The 18,536-nt window shown below is 48.8% G+C and overlaps 1 protein-coding gene across 3 annotated transcripts in view; it reads left to right on the plus strand.

The window, feature by feature from the left end:
• Positions 1-18,536, plus strand: part of LOC147456543 (protein ZINC INDUCED FACILITATOR 1-like) — a 213,313-nt gene that overhangs the window by 136,336 nt on the left and 58,441 nt on the right. The gene's annotated exons all lie outside the window — the stretch shown is intronic.

Raw genomic sequence — 18,536 nt, forward strand, 5'->3', positions numbered from 1 at the left:
TAGGTACCCTGCCACGTGTTACTCCCAGCCAAAGGGTCCGTCCAGTGTGAACCAGACCAACTGTAGCTAACTGTCCAACTGCCTGTCCTGTGAAGTGACATTGTAGCAGGCTACAGGTTGCCCGCCACAAGACTGGTCACCGTCTCGGTGAGCCAAAACTGAATGAAACTGCAAAAGTAACTATATGTACCATGAAAGATGAGGTAAGAGCACAGTCCTGTCACCCAAGGGAAAGGGTCGTCCCCACTGCTGCTCCAGAAGCTTCCGGATCAGGAGGAGCCATCAGATCAATAGTGTAACCATGCAGTTGCTGTCCTGTGCTTTGCATACCTTGATTTCTTGTGGTTGTAGCAGCCATCTGCTGCACAGCGGATGGGAGTACCTGCCCTGAAGTGAACTCCGGACGCCTAGTAACGCAACCATGGCGGTGTGCACCAGTAACACCGTCACAGCAAGGAACACTCTGGCTCTGCATGTGTGGCATCTGGATCTGAGACTCTTGCTGAGTGAAGTACTAGACCTGGGGCTGTGGGTAGTGTCCCATGAACTGCTGAGAAGGCTGAGAGGGACCTGCTGAGTAGTGTCCCATGAACTGCTGAGAGGGCTGAGAGGGACCTGCTGGGTAGTGTCCCATGAACTTCTGAGAGGGCTGAGAGGGACCTGCTGGCGTTGCAAAGGTGGCTGGACTCTGGACCTGTATCCCTGGCCTAGTCCATCCATATCCCACAGTAGCCTGGGTAGGCCTGTTATCATACATAAGCATTTCTTGAAATCCACATCTGAATCCTCAGATGCTGCTGAGTTTGCTTTGTAGCTTTCATCACTTGGGTCACTGGAGGTAAAGTCATCTATGTCATGGCTGCTGCCGCTTGCAGATACTTCATCTGCTTCGCTCTCTGATTGTTCAACCCGAGCTTTTCTCCTCTTCATCTCTACCTTTTTCTTGCTACTTCCTTCTTGCTACCCCTGCCATGGTGAGGTCTGATGACAAACAGAGGATGACAAACAAAGCCGCTGAGTAGCCAATGGAAAAGTAGTAGGATGCAGACAAGTTAGATTTCTTCTGCTAGGGCGGTTAGGGCGAGAGGGTGCAGGGAGAGGGTAGGGGTGAGAGGGGAGGATAGGGGCGAGAGGGAGTGTGGGAGAGGGTAGGGGCGAGAGGGGGTGTGGGAGAGGGTAGGGGGCGAGAGGGGAGGAGAGGAGAGGGTAGGGGGCGAGAGGTTTGGATAGGGGCGAGAGGGGAGGATAGGAGAGGGTAGGGGGCGAGAGGTGAGGATAGGGACGAGAGGGGGTGTAGGAGAGGGTAGGGGGCGAGTTTTAGGATAGGGGCGAGAGGGGGTGGGTAGGGGCGAGAGGGGGTGTGGGAGAGGATAGGGGCGAGAGGGGAGGGTAGGGGGCGAGGGTATAGGGTAGGGGCGAGAGGGGAAGCTGGGAGAGGGTAGGGGCTAGAGGGGTTTAAGTAAGGGTAGGAGGCAGTAGGGTAGGTAGGGGCGAGGGGTTGGGAGACTAGGGTTTATTAAGGCCTAATGAGAGGGAGCACAACAGTAGCAAAGTGCTAGCAGATACAAAGATAGGATAATTTTGAGCAGGTACGAAGAGAGGACTCAGATAAAGAAGGGTATTAAGGCTTGCAATGATTATTAGTAGCCAGCTTTGGAGCACCAAAGAGTACTTTCCCCCTTTCTTTCTTTCTGCAGCAAAGCTGAAAGTTTATTTGCACCAAAGGTTTTTTGCTGGTATTGGAATCAAAAAGTTCTTTGACATAAACTCTGCCATATTCTTTATATAGACAGCCTCAATCCTCGTCTAAGCAGAATCCCCAAGCAGATTCCACTTTTTCAAACTGAACAAAAAACACTCTACTAGAAGCTTGACTGATAGCAGTTTGGAAGGACCTTAATACTTAACTGCAAATAACACTTAGGATAGAAACAATTAGAGGAGTGACTGAACTGTTGAAGTTCCGATAATACCCAATTACCAGGAGGACTTAGTGGAGAAAAGATATCTTAGAGGAAAGGTGGAAACTTACAAACATAGCAAAAACTGAGACAGTAACAGAACATCTATTCTGGTGGAAAGCTCGAGGGGAGGAGAGAGATGGGCCATAGAACCTACAGATGGCGGAAAGTTGCATACCCTTTACTCAGAGGAGTAATAGCACTTGATTCTGGAGCCATTTACTAGTGGCAAAGGGACGCCTTCCAAAGTGACTAACTGGACAGCCCCCTGTGGCAAAACCTCCTGTACTCTAAAAGGCCCTTGCCAAGCTGGAACCAGCTTCTTTGCTTTTTTCAAATATTTTGCCTGATAGAGTAGCACCAATGTGCCTTGCGTTATTTTTGGCTTTCTGAGGTGGCGATCATGCCACGCTTTGCGACGAAGTTGTTCCGCTTGCAGAGCACGAGAAGCTAAAAGGCGGCTTTCATCCAATAAGGTGAGACGGGAGATAGAGGCAGATTCCATGCCCCAACTTGCACGCAGACTGCCCACCCTAGGGGAACCGGAGTTGAACTCAAATGGAGCTATGGCTTCCAAACCGAAAGCAAGTTGAAAAGGCGTTTGATTCGTTGTTGCTTTGAAAGATGTGCGGTATGCCCAAAGAGTGCCGTGCACAGCCTGAGCCCACGATGCTGGATGGAGATGACATGCTTTCCTCAGTAGAGCGATCAGAACCTTGTTGGTGCTCTCGGCCTGTCCATTGGCTCTAGGGTAATAAGAGCACGACTTGCGATGAAAAATCTTGTAATTGGCCAGCAAATTTGAGATCATGTCATTGACAAAATGACTGCCTCTATCACTGGTGATCTCTAAGGGACATCCAAATCTGCATAAAATATTTTCATATAAAAATTTGGCCACTGTATTGCCGGTGCAATCTACTGTCGCTAGTACCTCTGCCCACTTTGTTGCATAGTCTGTAGCCACTAGCAGATATTTGCGATTACCTGGTTGAGCCGGGGGATATATTGGTCCCACAAAGTCCAAACCCCATCTCTCAAAAGGTAGCCACGCCATCGAGACCTGCAAAGGACGGTTGGATTGCTTACTCGGCTTCGGCCCACATCTCTGGCACACATCACAAACCTTAGAATATGCTATTGCATATTTAAAAATGTAGGGCCACCACAGACCACTCTGTAGTATCTTCTGAGCAGTGATGTGACCAGGGTAATGGCCACCAGTGGGACCATTGTGGGCATCCTCCAGAATATGCTCCACCTCATGAGGCGAGACACAATGCTTCAGAACACCATCTGGTCCCGCTTTGTAGAGCTGGCCCCCGATCAGAGTGAAAGGCCTGGACTTCAACAACAATCTCCTCTTTTGCAGTGGGGATGCCCTCTCTGGGTACAGCCCAGTAGATAGAAAATGTAGGACCTCGCCGTACCATTCCGGTGTTGTATCTATTTTAAAGAGACTGCTATCTGGAAAGTCATCCGCAATCCCGGTAGCTTCTTCGCCTGTGTAAATGCGAGAGAGGTGGTCAGCCATTACATGATGCTTACCAGGACGGAGTACCACTTCAAAATCAAACTCCTGGAATAGGAGGAGCCATCGCCATACTCGACCTGCAACCTGTGGCTTATTAAGCAGATAGCGCAAGGCATGGTGATCAGTGATAACTGTGAAGTGGACCCCTAGCAAATAGTGACGAAATTTGTGTAGAGCATACACTATAGCCAATCCTTCCCTCTCTGTGGTGCTATAGTTTCGCTCTGCTTTGGTGAGCAGGCAACTTGCATAATGTACAGGGCGATCCAAGTTGAACTCTTTGCTAGGCTGAGTCAGCACAACACCCACAGCCAGCAGACTGGCATCTATATGCACATGAAAAGGTAGGGCCCAATCCGGGGCAACTAGAATAGGCGCTTCAGTGAGACGTTTTTTGAGGTATGCAAATGCTTCGGCCTCAGGTGTTGACCACCGGAAGGGAACAGCAGCACTGGTGAGCCGGGTCAATGGTTGAGCCACCTGTGCATACATACGTATAAACCTGCGGTGATAGCCGGTGTGGCCCACAAAGCTCTGAACACCTTTGGGATTTATGGGAGGAGGTAACTTCAAGATGGCCACTATCTTCTCTGGGTCCGGTGCCAAACCTTGAGCAGACACCACATGGCCCAACAGTGTGCCCTCTGTGACCAAAAAATGACATTTGTTCGGATTGAGCTTCAAACGTGCCTCTCTGCACCTGAGGAAGACTGCAGAGAGCTGAGCAAGATACTCCTTTAGATTTTCTACTGGGGTCGAACATTGAGCACCCGAGAAGGTGGAAAAGTCATCCATGAATATGCGAAGGTGATCAGTAAGCAAAGGACAAAAGATGAGATATACTATGCGATTGAAAGAAGGCGGTTCATTTTTAAGCCCAAAAGACATTCTAGTGTAGATGAAAATACCCCAGGGAGTCACAAAAGCTGTTTTGATTTGGTCGTCAGGATGTATTCCTAACTGATTGTAGCCGCTGAACCCGTCCATAAAACTATAGAGTACATGGCCAGCGACATCTTCGAGGACTCTCTCAGTAAAAGGTGTCGGAAATCCATCCGGGATTGTGACCTTATTCAGAGCCCGATAGTCGACACAAACTCGAATTTTGTTGGACTGCTTCTTTGGGGCAATAACCATAGGAGACAACCATTCTGAGTGCTCTACTGGTACAATAATACCTGCTTCTTGCATTTTTTCCAACTCGATTTTGACTGCTTCTGCATACTTGGGATTCAGTTTGTAAGCACGTCCTCTGACCGGCTTAGCCCCCTCAACCAGAGGAATTGTGTGGACTCCTAGCTCTGCTGGGATTCCTTCTAAATCGTGCTAAGACCAGGCAAACACATCTTTGAAAGAGCGCACGAAGGAGATTACCAGGTCGAGTAGAGCGGGGTGATCCCATAACCAAGTGGCTAATAAGATGGGCTGATGGCTGTCAGGGCCTCCTAGGTTGACCTCTCTGACTGGGTCAGGCAGTGCAGTGGTCGAGGCTGCGTTAGGTGGAGAAGATTGTGCCACCTCTGTTAGCCTTTGGACATTATGAGCTAGCGTCTGATCAATGTTGAAATCAGCATACTCTTCTTGCAACCAACCTGATGGAAGCTCTGCAAATGGTAAATCCTCAGATACCTCAAAGTGCTCCGGCATGGGTGGAGAGTCAGATGGAGTAGAGGCTAAGGAGGGAGCTGGGGTTTTGGCCAACTCTTGCAAGGGAGACTTTTTCCCCCTTCTATGGTGGGTTATAGGCTCACCCATGGCGACGGTTTCCATCAAGGGACCCTCTGAAGGATGGGCACCAGAGACCTGTCCACTTGGTTCTGACTCACTTGAGACTGGTCCACTTGGTTCTGGCTCACTTGGCTGCCTGGGATTCTTGGTCTCAGGTGTAGCTTCAGATGTAGGATCAGGGGGATAGGGTGAATCTGTTGGAAAAGGTTGAAGAGAGACTACATAGCATTGCATCGAAGAGGTGGCTTCTAACCACTGCAGTAAGTCTTCATCGGACCCATCGGGAGGGACCAGCCGCTCCAAGTCAGGGTTGGACTCTACTGACAAAGAGCTATGCTGAACGACCGGATCCATACCTCCTTCGAGACGAATTTGTTGCATTGGAGAGCTAGGAGTATGTATCCACATGGCGTCGTTTCCCCAGTCGTGAAGTGCTTTCGTATGTCGCAACCATGGCCTACCAATCAGCAAGGGATAACCTCCCTCTACCTGGGGAAGATTAACTACCACAAAATCCAAGTTGAAAGTGAAATCTTGTACCTTCAGAGGCACCTTGTCGACTATGCCCACTGGGTAGACTGTTCTCTGATCGGCCAATGTAACAGTGAAAGGAGCACGTCGGGTAGGCTTTAGACCTAAGGCCATCATAATGAATTCGGGCATCAAATTGATTCCAGATCCACCATCAACGATGACGCCGGATAGCTGGTGCCCAAGAATAGATACAGTGAGGCGAGGACTTTTATAATCGGTGAGGGGAGCAGATGGATAGGAAATCAAATAGGACTCTGAGGGCTGTATAGGGAGGTGCCCGCCACTAGGCCCAGCCCCCAAGTACAGAGACTGAATGACTAACAGGGTGTCACTTCTAAGTGTTGCATCAAGCCTTAGCATGTCGTATAGTGACACCTGTTGAAAAGTATTTTTCAAGATGGCTTCTGCTGTGGGCTTGGCGCCCTCGAACTGGACTCCTTTTGTGACCTTAATCTGTTCCAAGTCAGCCACTGCTTCTAAGAAGGCTCCATCAATGTCAGATAACAAGGAAGTTGGTTTGCTCTGAGCAATTGGGAAGGACTTGTCCTTTGGGTCAGGTAGACCAGAGTGAGGAAGTGGAGACTGGCGAGGTGGACCTGTGGGTAGACTGAGACCAAGAGCTGCTCTTTGTGCCCGAGTAAGGACACCAGCAGGCTCCTCGACTTGCAGAGGCTTAACCACATGAGTAGCAAGTGAAGGTTGAGGCACGGTGTTCACAGTAATCAAATTTATCTTCGGAAAGGTGAATTCGGGCTGGTTCTGAGTCGAGCCTGAAGACTTGGATGCCCTTTGCTTGGGACAATCTTTACTGTAGTGATCCTTCGAATCAGGGCAATGACGACAAGGAGGGGACCCCTCGGGTAAAGGACACTTTCTCTGATAATGCCCATATTCTCCGCATCTGTAGCAGAGTATGGGCTGATTGGAAGGACGAAACGGGGGACGAGGTGGTTGCTGCATGGAATTTGAGGCTGAGGTGTAGAAACTTTGGGGAACTGAGGGAGTACTGGCATGATAAAAACTGTGGGGTGCAAAGTTGTTGTGCATACCTTGCTGCATAGGGGGTGTTGTCAGCAGAGGAGGCAACTGGTTTTGATGGCCGTAGGGTGAGACCATGTTGGATGCAGGTGCTAGCCCTTGTTGGAGAGAAGGACCAAGATTTTGTTGTATTTGACGCAATCCCTTGAGGTAGTAACAATCCTTATCCTCATGTCCAGCTTTTTCACAGAAGTGGCAGTAAAACCGAAGGGGGCATTCCTGTGGTGGGTGCCCTGGAGAGCGGCATGAGCTACACCAAACCATAGCCTTAGTCTCTTGCTGACACTTGAGCTCTTCTAACTCGCACTTAATCTGTTTCAATGCCTCATTATGTGTAGGCTTCTCTTGTCTAAGAGAGAAGGACCTCTTCTCTTGAAGAGCTCGTTGTAGCTTTAGGGCTTCCAGTTCCCTACGTAAAGAAGTTAAAGGATCAGTAGGACTACCTTCCGAGAACACAGAGGGAGTATCTATTTGAGGAGAGTTGTTGAAGAGCTTCCTAGCTCCCTCTATTCTAGTAGCAGCTGCGATGAACTCGTCGAGAGTGGCGTCGGGTCGGAGACTCTCTCGGAGTTTTTGCTGAGAAGTTTTGGGAAGCACCTTCTCCACCCACTTTTTAACCATGAATTCACCGGGTTGTTGGGGAAGCTTGGCCACCAGCGACTTAGTTTTCGTCATATGCTCCGCAAAAGTCTCCTCAGGTTTGAGCACCATGTTGGCCAACTCATCCAACACCTTCTCCTGGTAGTCACCTGGCCTGAAAGCTGCACAGAACTGCTGTCTTAAGGCTGCCCCAGTTGCAAAATGGTTCTCTGCAAATTGGTTGTACCATTTATCTGCTAGGCCATCCAGGGTGGATGGAAATAGTACCAAGTAAGCATCTTCTCTGTTCAGCCCACGTCCCCTACAGAGAGATACAAATCTCCTTGCATGGTCGTCAGCATCTTTTGAAGACAGCCCTTTGAATGTAGGGAACTTGATGTTCACCCTTGCCAAAACACTAGCTAGTGGCTCCATGATTACTTGCTGAGTCTGTTGCACAATAGCTTGTTGTAGAAGAATAGGAGAGAGCTTTTCTGGAGAAGGTGATCGCGAAGATGGGGAACCTGATGAAGGAATGGGTGATGTGATATGTGGAGGTATAGGTGATGAGGTTGAAGGATTTCTACAAGGTGTCAAAGGTAGTCTTCTGTGATAGTACTTCAGAGGGATCAGTAGTGGGCTTTGACGCTCAACTGACCTCCTTGTATGTGTCATGCAGTGACCTCCAATCCAACCAAGCTTTGGGCAAGAGAACCTTGAACTGGCTGAAGACTGGTCTAGACTCTACTAGACCAGACGAGTGACTAGACTAGCTGGACCAGGGACGAGGGACGAGGAGGACTAGACCAGGGTCGAGGGGTCTAGACCAGAGACGAGGCAAGTTGGACCAGGGCGAGAGGGGACCAGGCCAGCAAGGCAAGAGACTAGACCAGCTAGATTAAGCTATCAAGGGTGAAACTGGACCAGACCAACAGGCTGCACAGGCGAAGCGAAGAAACCAGCTACTCAACAGAGTGAGACTTCAGTTGAGGTCCCCAGCATGATCGCCAAAATGAGAGCACCTGTAGCGCGGATAATGTGTCGTGCTCTCTACAGTGTGGGTGTCCCCCAGTGCAATGTGCGTGACAATCTCACTCAATAAACAGAAACTCTCTCAACAGAATGAAATACACGAAACAATGGATAATAACAGAGACACAGCAGTAGACCAGAACATGTGGACTCGACTAACTCAAAGGACCATGTACAGACTCTGGAGTGGCAACACACTCAGCTCCAGCCCAAGACTCACAGGTACAAAATAGGGTGTCGAGGCTCAGATGTCCATGGATGGTGTAGCAGTGCTCTGTGTAAGACTCTCTAGACAACTACGTGCAAGATAAGATGGAACTGTCCCAAAACGACTACTGATATGTACCACCATAGGAGCCACCAACGGCCCATAAATGTCCAGCCAGCTAAGTCTATCTCCAAACTGAGTGGTGGTGGTGACCTGGCCACGACGTCCACTAGACCACCGTAGGTACCCTGCCACGTGTCACTCCCAGCCAAAGGGTCCGTCCAGTGTGAACCAGACCAACTGTAGCTAACTGTCCAACTAACTGTCCAACTGCCTGTCCTGTGAAGTGACACTGTAGCAGGCTACAGACCAATAGCACATCGTATCCCGTGGGATAGATGAGTGTCCATGTATCCTGGTCTGATCACAAAACCATCCTCCGTGAGTTGGAGAAGATGCTCTCTATAGAAAGTCATCTTCGTACCTAGCTCATGTGTAGGTTGTATCCATGTCCTCTTTGTATCCAGTTGAATCAAGTCCTGTTTGATGAGCCTGGTAATCTCTGCCCTAGTGAGGGAGATGGAGGGTGCATCCAAACAGTACTGAAATGGGGGTAGCCGATCCATACTAAAGCCATGTAACTGAAACCAAGATGCCATCTCTGCATACCAACATGATCTATCTCCCTGCGATGCCAGCTGTCACGACGACTCTAGTGCTAATCCAGAATATCTGTCTCTAGGGAGAGCCCAAGTGCTATGCATAAATGAAACTGATCGAGTGAGTGCCTCCACTACCAATGGAGGAGCAGCGAGCTCCGCCCTAATAATGTCATGTGGTACTGAGGCCTTGGCCCTAATCATCCGAGAAATCATAGACACCAAGGTCTTCTCCATACATCTCCATCCATGAGTACTGCAAGCTCTGCTATGATGATCAACTAAGGGGCCCCATATCTCCACTCCGTACAGCATGGCCGAAGTGACCAAAGTGTCAAAGAGCCAAAGCTTTGTCCGAGGTTCCTGGAACTGAGCCTGCGAACATATCCTCTCAAGTCTCCCCAATGCTGCATAGACTCTGGTCAATTGTGTATCTGTTGCACGCCTTAGGGAAAATACTGGACCACTGAAAACCGCCCCAAGGTAAGTGTATGTATCTGCATACTCCACAGTCTCTCGACCATATGTAAAAGTGGGAGCGGACCTCCTTACCCATTGTGCCGTGGTGTTAAACACCATTACCTTGGTCTTGCCAAGGTTCACATACAATCCACTGTCCCGTGCAAATACATGCAATTCATCCTAATGACGTTGCATCCCCTCTGGAGAATTTGAGATCAGCACAATATCATCAGCATATAATAGCAACGGAATCCATGTCCCTGCAAGCTGAGCACCTCTATCACCCTCTACCTGTACATAATGTGAAAACTCATCTACATATACCCCAAAGAGAGTCGGAGATAGGGGACAACCCTGCTTCACCCCAATGGTGGAGTGAACCATGTCGGACATGCCCTGAGTAGTGCATACTTGTCCTACCACTGTCTTGTATAAAGCTAAGATCCCCCAGATCATCTCTGTGGGCACCCCCATGTCTTGCAATCTGCGTATGAGTCTGGCTCATGGCATTGTGTCAAAGGCTTTGCGAAAATCCACAAAGCTACAATATGTCCTCCTGCCTTGGTGTACCCTCCTCAATAATGGCTCTGAGTGTCAAAATCTGGTCGAGGGTGGAGAAACCTCTCCTGAAACCTGCTTGTCCTGCTGCCCGTATGCCCTCTCTCTCTGCCCATCCACTCAGCTCATGCTCAAGAATTGATGCATATAGCCTAGCCAGAGTGTGACCAACCATGATGGTTCGGTGATTCCTAGGAAGCATAGGATCTCCCGACTTGAAGATGGGCACAATAGTGGACATACTCCAAGTCTCAGGGAAACCCGCGTACATGGCTCTATTAAACATCATAGCAAGAGGCTCTGCAAGCATATCTCGCGCATGGATAAAGTGCCCTGCTACCAGACCATTATGATCCTGTGCTCTTCCTGTCTTCATCTTGTCAATGGCTTTCCTTACCCTCTCAGCAGTAAAGAAAGTACATGTTTCTAGGCATGCCTCTGGAGGGTTAGGTAAAGGTGGATGCCCCGATGCTGTATAAAGAGATGTAGCATATTCCCCCCGTGTCTCTGTGGAAGTGATGGATGGCGGTGGAGAGTGCTCATTGAAAAGCCTCCATGCCTCACTAGAGTCCTGACTCATAAATAGTTGATACAGATCACACTCTAATTGAGATAGGTAAGCCCTCTTATTTCGTCGCACTAGGCGGGGAAAGATAATCCGTGACTGTCTATGTGTAGTAGTACCCATGAGCACCTCTCTCTCTCTCTCTCTCTCTCTCTCTCTCTCTCTCTCTCTCTCACGGGTTCGAACAACTGCAGATAATCAAGACCTCACTTCTAAAGGTGGTTACAGTAGGTACGCAGGCAGCACGCGCAGGTCTGGGGAGTGAGCTTTAGAGGTTACAGCAGGCAGTACACGCAGGTCATGGAGCAGCGCACACTGGTGTAGGGTTACAGCAGGCAGTGCGTGTAGGTTTGGGGAGTGAGCAGTACAGCAGAAAGGGAAGCATAGCGAGTGGACAAAGAAGCCCACAGACTTCGCACCTTATAGCAGCACACAACGCGTGTGCAGTCTGCTGTGAGCTTGCAATGCAGCGAGCAGCATGATTGTGTAATTGCAGAGGTGGTAGCTGGTGTTTTTTGCGCTGAAGCCCCTGCTGCTCGTGCGCGCTGCTGCCCTGTTGTCCGCCAGTGAACACAGAGGGCAGATTCGCACGTTGCTTGTGCGTTGGAACAACAAAGCAACTCTCACCACCAGGTTCAAATAGGGTGCGTCGACTAGCAGCAGACCAACGACTGTGCAGCACGCCCTCACAGTAGAAGCAAAGGAAGGGGGACTCTCGTAGATTTAGGGCTTATAGGAATAGAAAATAGGGGCCGTTATGATGGAGGTCATGAGCGCTTCACCCGTTTGCAAGTCTTGTACAAAGGCAACCTTCATGCTTACAAAGAAGCGGATAACACAAGTGGAAAGGGAGATGGAGTGGAAAGCAGAGATGGAAGGATGGTGGAAGGAGAAGGCAAAACTTCTTCAAATGCTGCTCAACGAAGGCACGCTATGGAAAAAGGAGAAAGAGGACCTGCACGTAGAGATACAAGAACTTAAGGCAGATTGACAAGCACTCAAAGAAGAGGTCTCAGCCCTCAAGTGAGAACTTGCTGATAGAGCAAGCAACGGACTAGAGAAAGGTGAGTTCTAGCCCTCGGTGATCGAGGGAATCAAGGTCATCAAGGAACAGGTAAGGATGATCAAAGAGGAAGAGAAACAAAATGGGGCAAAGACGTCTTCGTGGGTGGATGTAATCACCAAGACACAGGAAAAGGCGGATGAAGCCGAGAAATGCATAGAAGTCGCTAAGAAAGGGAAAGGGAAAGAAACCACATCTATCCTCACTCCTACAATCATCAACATGACTTTAGAAGAAGAGCAGCGAAGGAAGACTAGAGCTCTGCACATACGAATAACCGGTCTAAAAGACCGTGATGATGTGGAAGGGGAAGTCAAAGAACTTCTCTGCATGATGGGTAGTGAGGCTACTCATATAAAGGCATGGAGGGTAGGGAAGAATACACAAGGAAATGGGGAGACTTCAAAGGAAAGAGCTCTAATCATGTCCTTCCCATCGATGGAGGCAAAGAAGGACTTCTTGAAGAAGCGTCCTACACTAAAGAAAACGGGCATATTTCTTGGAGATAAACTCACATTTACAGAGCTTGCTCATATGAAAGAAGTTATGCCCGCGATAATGACAGAGAGAGAGAGAGAGAGAGAGAGAGAGAGAGAGAGAGAGAGAGAGAGAGCGCACTACTTGCAAGCGGGGATCAAGTGTGTCGCTTGTCTGATGTTGGTGCATTGTAAAAACAGTTAGTCTGCTACCCTAACACTACATGCACGAGCACAGCCGTTTGTGCAAGCCCACCCATCCGCCATGACCGATTCAGTTTTACTCTGATACTTTTTCCTTGTCTCCCATCAATCATCATCGGTAGAAGAGGGAGAAGAGGAAGAAGAAAGGCTAATGTCATCCTTGAAGTGAACCCCGTCGGCAGTGTTGCTTCTTAGATCCCTTCCGTGACTTCTTTAAAAGTGGCCTATCTGCCCAAGTACCTGGGAAAAGACTCGGACTTCAGTCTCTTTCTTGAGTGCTTGTAGTACATCTCATTGATTTTTCGTTCCATAGCGCATTCATTGTCCTGCTCTATCAGAAGAAGATAGTGCTTCTTTGCTGCCTTCGGCCTTGCTTTTTGATTTTCATGGCTGACTTCAGAGGGTGTTGTGTAGTCTTCTGCCATATTTCACTTTATTCAGGAATCTATTGGCTCCATATAATGAGCATAACCCGGATCCCATACAAATTTCATCAATCTCTCTGTACAAGTGCTCACTTGCAATTGGCGGTCTAGAACTTTAGAATACTGATCCTCCTTGAGAGAATCGTCAAGAAGATCAGATGAGTGGTCCTCAGTATATCGGTTGTTGTCAATGCCTGTCTAATTTTTGCGTTGACAAGACGTTATTCTTTAGACTGTAGATCCTCCTAAGAAGAAGAATCGTTTGAAGCTCTGATACTAGTGTAACCGGCTTGGCACTGACAAGACAGTAAATCTGCACCAACACACACAAACAAAACAAAAATTGACTGAAGCTCTGATACCAGTGTAACCAGCTTGGCACTGACAATACGGTAAATCCTCAGCAACACACACAAATAGAACAAAAATTTTAACACTTGAACTTCAAAACTGAGACATGAAGCAGAGGAGTTAGCTTCCAGATGCATTGTGTTACCACACACTGAATTTCCGAACGTTCTCCTAAGGTACACTTATTAAGGGCCTTGTAAGCAACGTGGCCCAAAAGCTCGGTACCCCAAAAACTCACAAAATAGCTTGTTTGAAAAGCTGGCTAAAAACAACATAGCCCAAAGTGTCACGTGCCAATGTTAGCAACGTACAGACAGCCACATCATTAGTGTTGGCGATTGGTCTTTTTATTTGTCTGACCAAGGCTCCATTGCCATATCATACTTTTGTGACTACGATTTTAACATCTCATCAATCTAGATTTGAAAAAGTGTGGGCTACCCATATTGGGACATCACACCTATCGAGTCACCTGCTCATAAGGGGCATAAGTACTTGAGATACAAACAACAATAACCCTCAAAAGTACAGACTGGCCTAGCTGGCTGCTCGCTATGCACCCGCCCCGTGCGCTGCTTCCCCCCCCCCGAAATCCCTCTGTCCCTCCCCCGGCGTGCTGCTTCTCGTGCGCTTTGGCTCTCCTCATCATTTTTTTTTTCTTCTCCACTCGCCACTTTCTTCTACATAGCAGTAGACACAGACGGAGGCTCAATGCGACTGTGACAAAGTCCCCTCACCCAACCCTGTAGAGCTGACCATCTGACTTGCTCTATCGACGGAGCAAGCAAGCCTTGCAGCAGAGGTGGAGCACCTCTAGGCCACCTCTGTCATCTGCAAGATTCACGGCACTTGACCCAGCAGAGGAGAGGTGCGCAACATCCTCAAGGCCCGCCTCCTTGGGGAGGTGGGAAAGATCATCGATATTCAGCTCCTTGGGCATGGTTACTATTAGATTGAGTTTGAGACTCCTGAGATGGCTTCCAAGGTCATTTCGATGAGCTTGTTGGCCATCCGAGTAGTCAAGGCTTATTTTCGATAGTGATGCCATGGTTTTGACCCGGCTCCTTATGTTCTTGTCGAGGAAGCAGACTTGCCCATTTCGGTTTGTTTCCCCGGCGTGACGAGAGAGTACCTTTTGCTTCTATCCAGGATTGGTTCGGAGATTGGGATTGTCTTGGAGAGCCCACGCACGACAGCTTCAGTCGTTGCCAAGGCTGTAGGTATACCTACTGTAACTCGAAGATTGCGATGTTGGCTAGCGTGGCAATATTGGTTTTCTCTCACTGACCCCATGAGGATTGTCTCATGGAACCTTGTGGGTGGCACGATAGATATTCTCATGCTTCAGGAGCACCACCTTTGTGAGAGCTGTATTGAGGAAAGGTCTTGAGTGGCCGCTATGAGACGTTTTGGTCAGCTGCTTTTGGGCTTGGTGGAATTCAGGGAGGTGTATGTATGACTATTGCGAACTCATGGCAACATGCCATTGTGGGCAGAGGTATTCTTGTGACACGTAGGGCCGAGCAGGGTCACCATGCAGTTTCAAGGGAGCCTTGTGGGTTTCTTGAACATTTATGCGCCCAACCATGCGAGTGCACAGGCTGAGTTTTGGTCACATATTGTCGAGTCCTTGCCTCATGCAGAGCAGTGGTGCATTGGGAGGACATGCGAGAGGACCTCTCGGATAGGATTGGAGACAGTCGTGCTACTGTTTGCGACGCTGAACTAGTTGCTTGGGAGCGCCTATGTATGACTTTGAGACTTTCGGATGTTTGGTAGCATGGAGGCTTTATATGGTCCTCAGATAGGCTCTCTTTCTTTCGGTCCTGACCGGAGAGTCAAGGTCGTGAATCTATCCAGGATAGTACGTTTCTACGCTAGTGACCACATTTGTGACATGGGTGGTGCAATATGCATGTTGGCAGGGACTACTTTTCCCGATTTATGTGCCATTCATTCTTACTGTGTCAAATATACAGAGGAGTGGCAGTGTCATGCTACACATCTCAAAGACGATTTTGTGAGCCTACTTCAGTCTTGGGAGCAACTATAGGGTGGGTTTGAACAACACCAGCCCAGATGCATTGAGGAGCGTTTGAGGCAGCCACTTGTTTGGAACCCTATGTTCAACACATAGCGAGGCCACATGGTGGGTAGCAAGCCTCATGTCCCATGGCAGAGGTGCAGCCCGCACTTTTGGGGACTGGTTGCAATTTACAGTACTTTCTGAGGAGATTCAGAGCATTCAAATGAGACATGAGGAGGGTGCAGAGCATGTGTCGGGATATTGTCAAGGCTAAACGTGCAGAGTGGCCTACCCATTTGGAGCACGTTTACAGTACTTCCTGAGGAGATTCAGAGAATTCAGAGATGTGAGACATGAGGGGGTGCAGAGCATGTGTCGGGATATTGTCGAGGCTATATCTGCAGAGTGGCATACCCATCTGCAGCATGTAGCTGGCTACTGGATGGGGGCTTTCACGCGACTGGAGGTCCTCATTTCAGTTCGGCCTTGCACAGATACATGTTCTTGTAGGTTCTTTGAGGTTCAGAGGGAGGGTCTCCTTCAAAGAGTTATAGCTGAGGCACGAGAGGCGGATGAGTGTTGCTTCTAAAGGATCAGAGTTGTGGGCATCAGTGGGAGGACTTGTGTCATTGACCCCACCCCGACCCATCATATCTTGAGTCAGGACACTGGCGGCTTTCGGCTTGGAAAAGCCGCCCTTTGGTGAGAGTGCAACGGGACCCGGGAGAATGGTTCTAGCGGATCCCTTTACCCTACCAAATCACCTTGGGACCCCCTTCTTTTAGTACATAGCTCGGCTAGGTCGACACATATTGATAGCGTGGAGAAAGACTCATTTTATTGTAGCGACTCATTACCAGGAGGAGGGCCTCATGTCGGAGTTCTTGGCAATATTTTTGGAGCACTTGTGGGACAACAGAAAGCTGAGGAGAGTCACCATGTTCTAGTGGCTAGTTGCACATTGAGCTACTGCATCCAGGAGTTGGTTGGTGCAGTGTGGCCTCTTGGCTGTATATGCTGCTTGGTGCCGCATGTGCCGCTTATGACCACCCACTTGAGACCCCTGTGGGACTGCCCCATGGCATTGCAGGTTTGGCTTCGCATTCTTCGGCTGCTGATGCCTACACTTTCTACAGCAAGCGAGTACACTTGAGGTACTGCAGCTTGGTCCACGCTCATGGGCCTGGCACTTCGGTTTGAGATGACTTCACTCAGTAGGATGATTGTGATACAGGCGGGCCGGCCTACATTCTAGTCCACCGCAGAGCTCGTCCCTCAAGAGTGGAAGAGAATAGAGAGTGGTGTTGGGAACTCATATATAGCTTGACATTGTGGCTCATCTGGTGAGCTTGTTGCTTCCTCATCTTTGAGGCTCGACCCGTCCCACCGGCAGAGACTGTATGTGACATTTGTCTGGAGCTTATCCATACACTCAGTTTGAGAGACTTCAGGGCAGCTCCGACCGCATGCGGGAGCATTGTGAGGCTTTCATCCGACTTCGACGACTAGGGCCCATCTTCACTATGGTTCATGGTGCACCTAGATGGCAGTACTGCCCACCAATGTGGTTGTTTCCTCCTCTCATCTCCTGATTCAGCCGTCATTGTACATATTTTGTTTTATCAAGAGAGTTTCGATGTAGCTCTCTCTAGCAGGGGCAGACTGTAGCCTATTGGGCAGTTGTTCTTAACTAATGGAAGGATCTTTTTCTTGCAAAAATAAATACTTGAGATAGTATCCAAAGGTTCTTGAAGCCCTATAGACACGTGAAGAATCTCTCCTATAAGGACTCTGTCAAGAGCTTTTCAGAATTCTGCAGAGGCGCAGTGTAGTCTCAGCAGTGTAGTCTACTCTTTTGCAACTTGGGTTGGGCAATCAAAAAACTCACTTGAAACCACCCTAGCCAAATGCATGGACGCATTCACTCTTTGCATGTATATTGAGCTCCCTCTCCCCGTATTGTTTGGCCAACCTATGACCAATTGATGGTAGCTTTTTAGTTTCTTGGGTCTGAAGTGTCCCAGCCTTGCGGGTAGGCTCAATGTTCTTCATAGTCCACTCCTATGGAAAGACTTCTGCTAATGCCTTGTTGAATTAATGTTTTTGAAATATCAGTTGCATAGAAAAGATGGTCACTCTACATGCCTGTGTACTTAGTTGATGGTCCATGCTGTATTCGGCATACAGTAAATTCCACATAGATGTGATGAAAAAGGTGGAGGTGTCTTGGGGTGGCTCTCGTGGCATTGGTATTGTCGTCTGTCTACAGACATGGTTGAGTCTCATGCCATAAAAGATAATTCTATAAGTATTATTCATAGCATACCTTATAACCACTTAGCTTATGAATAACCATATATACTTCCTCCCTATTTAACACTCATTCCCACCCACATTCGGCTCTAGGAACAAATTGACTAAGTGGAAACTTGTGCCAATCTCTGAAGGTGCCTCTTAACATTTTTCTTCTCAAACGCAGATTTGGCCCGTAAGGCAAGGGAGGCCAGGGTTGGGGTAGTAAAGAGGGAAAGGGACGAGTGGAGGGCCGGGGGCAGGACCTAGCAAGAGCAAAAAGATAAGATTTGTTTGTGTGTTGGGAGAAGATAAACGGGGAGGGGGGGCGGGGGGGGGGGGGGGGGGGGGGGGGGGTTTGTTGGGGGTGGTTGTTGAGTGGTGAGGGCCAAGTCATGAGAATCCTTGAGGGAGTTACTGTGACTCCCTTTCATTTAGCAAAGGATGGAGAGCTGGAGAGACATCATCAGAAAAGAGCTCTCGTCTTGCAACCTACTTGTAAGATAGAGATGACTGCATTTCACAAACTCCAAAGGGTAGGGTTCTGCACTTTATAGGCTCACCCCCTTCTCTTGGATGATGACCTCACACAGATGCATAGCGCATAGCCCACAAGGAGGGCAGTCAAGCCTCCATTGATGGAAAAGCTGCTAAACAGAGGTTAATGCCTATGATACATGACATCCAGAGACTTGGATGGCAGATGGAGGTGATGGATCATCACCATATACTGTTTCTTGCAGAGCACAGCCTGAAGACAGCCACGTGAAATGAAGATCAGGGATAGAAGGAACAGGCAAGAATAGGGAACATTCCAACTTCCTCAAGAACAAGTTTGAGC

Source organism: Adiantum capillus-veneris, chromosome 6 (assembly GCF_014529385.1).
Source record: "Adiantum capillus-veneris isolate H3 chromosome 6, ASM1452938v2, whole genome shotgun sequence".
NCBI classification, from domain to species: domain Eukaryota; kingdom Viridiplantae; phylum Streptophyta; class Polypodiopsida; order Polypodiales; family Pteridaceae; genus Adiantum; species Adiantum capillus-veneris.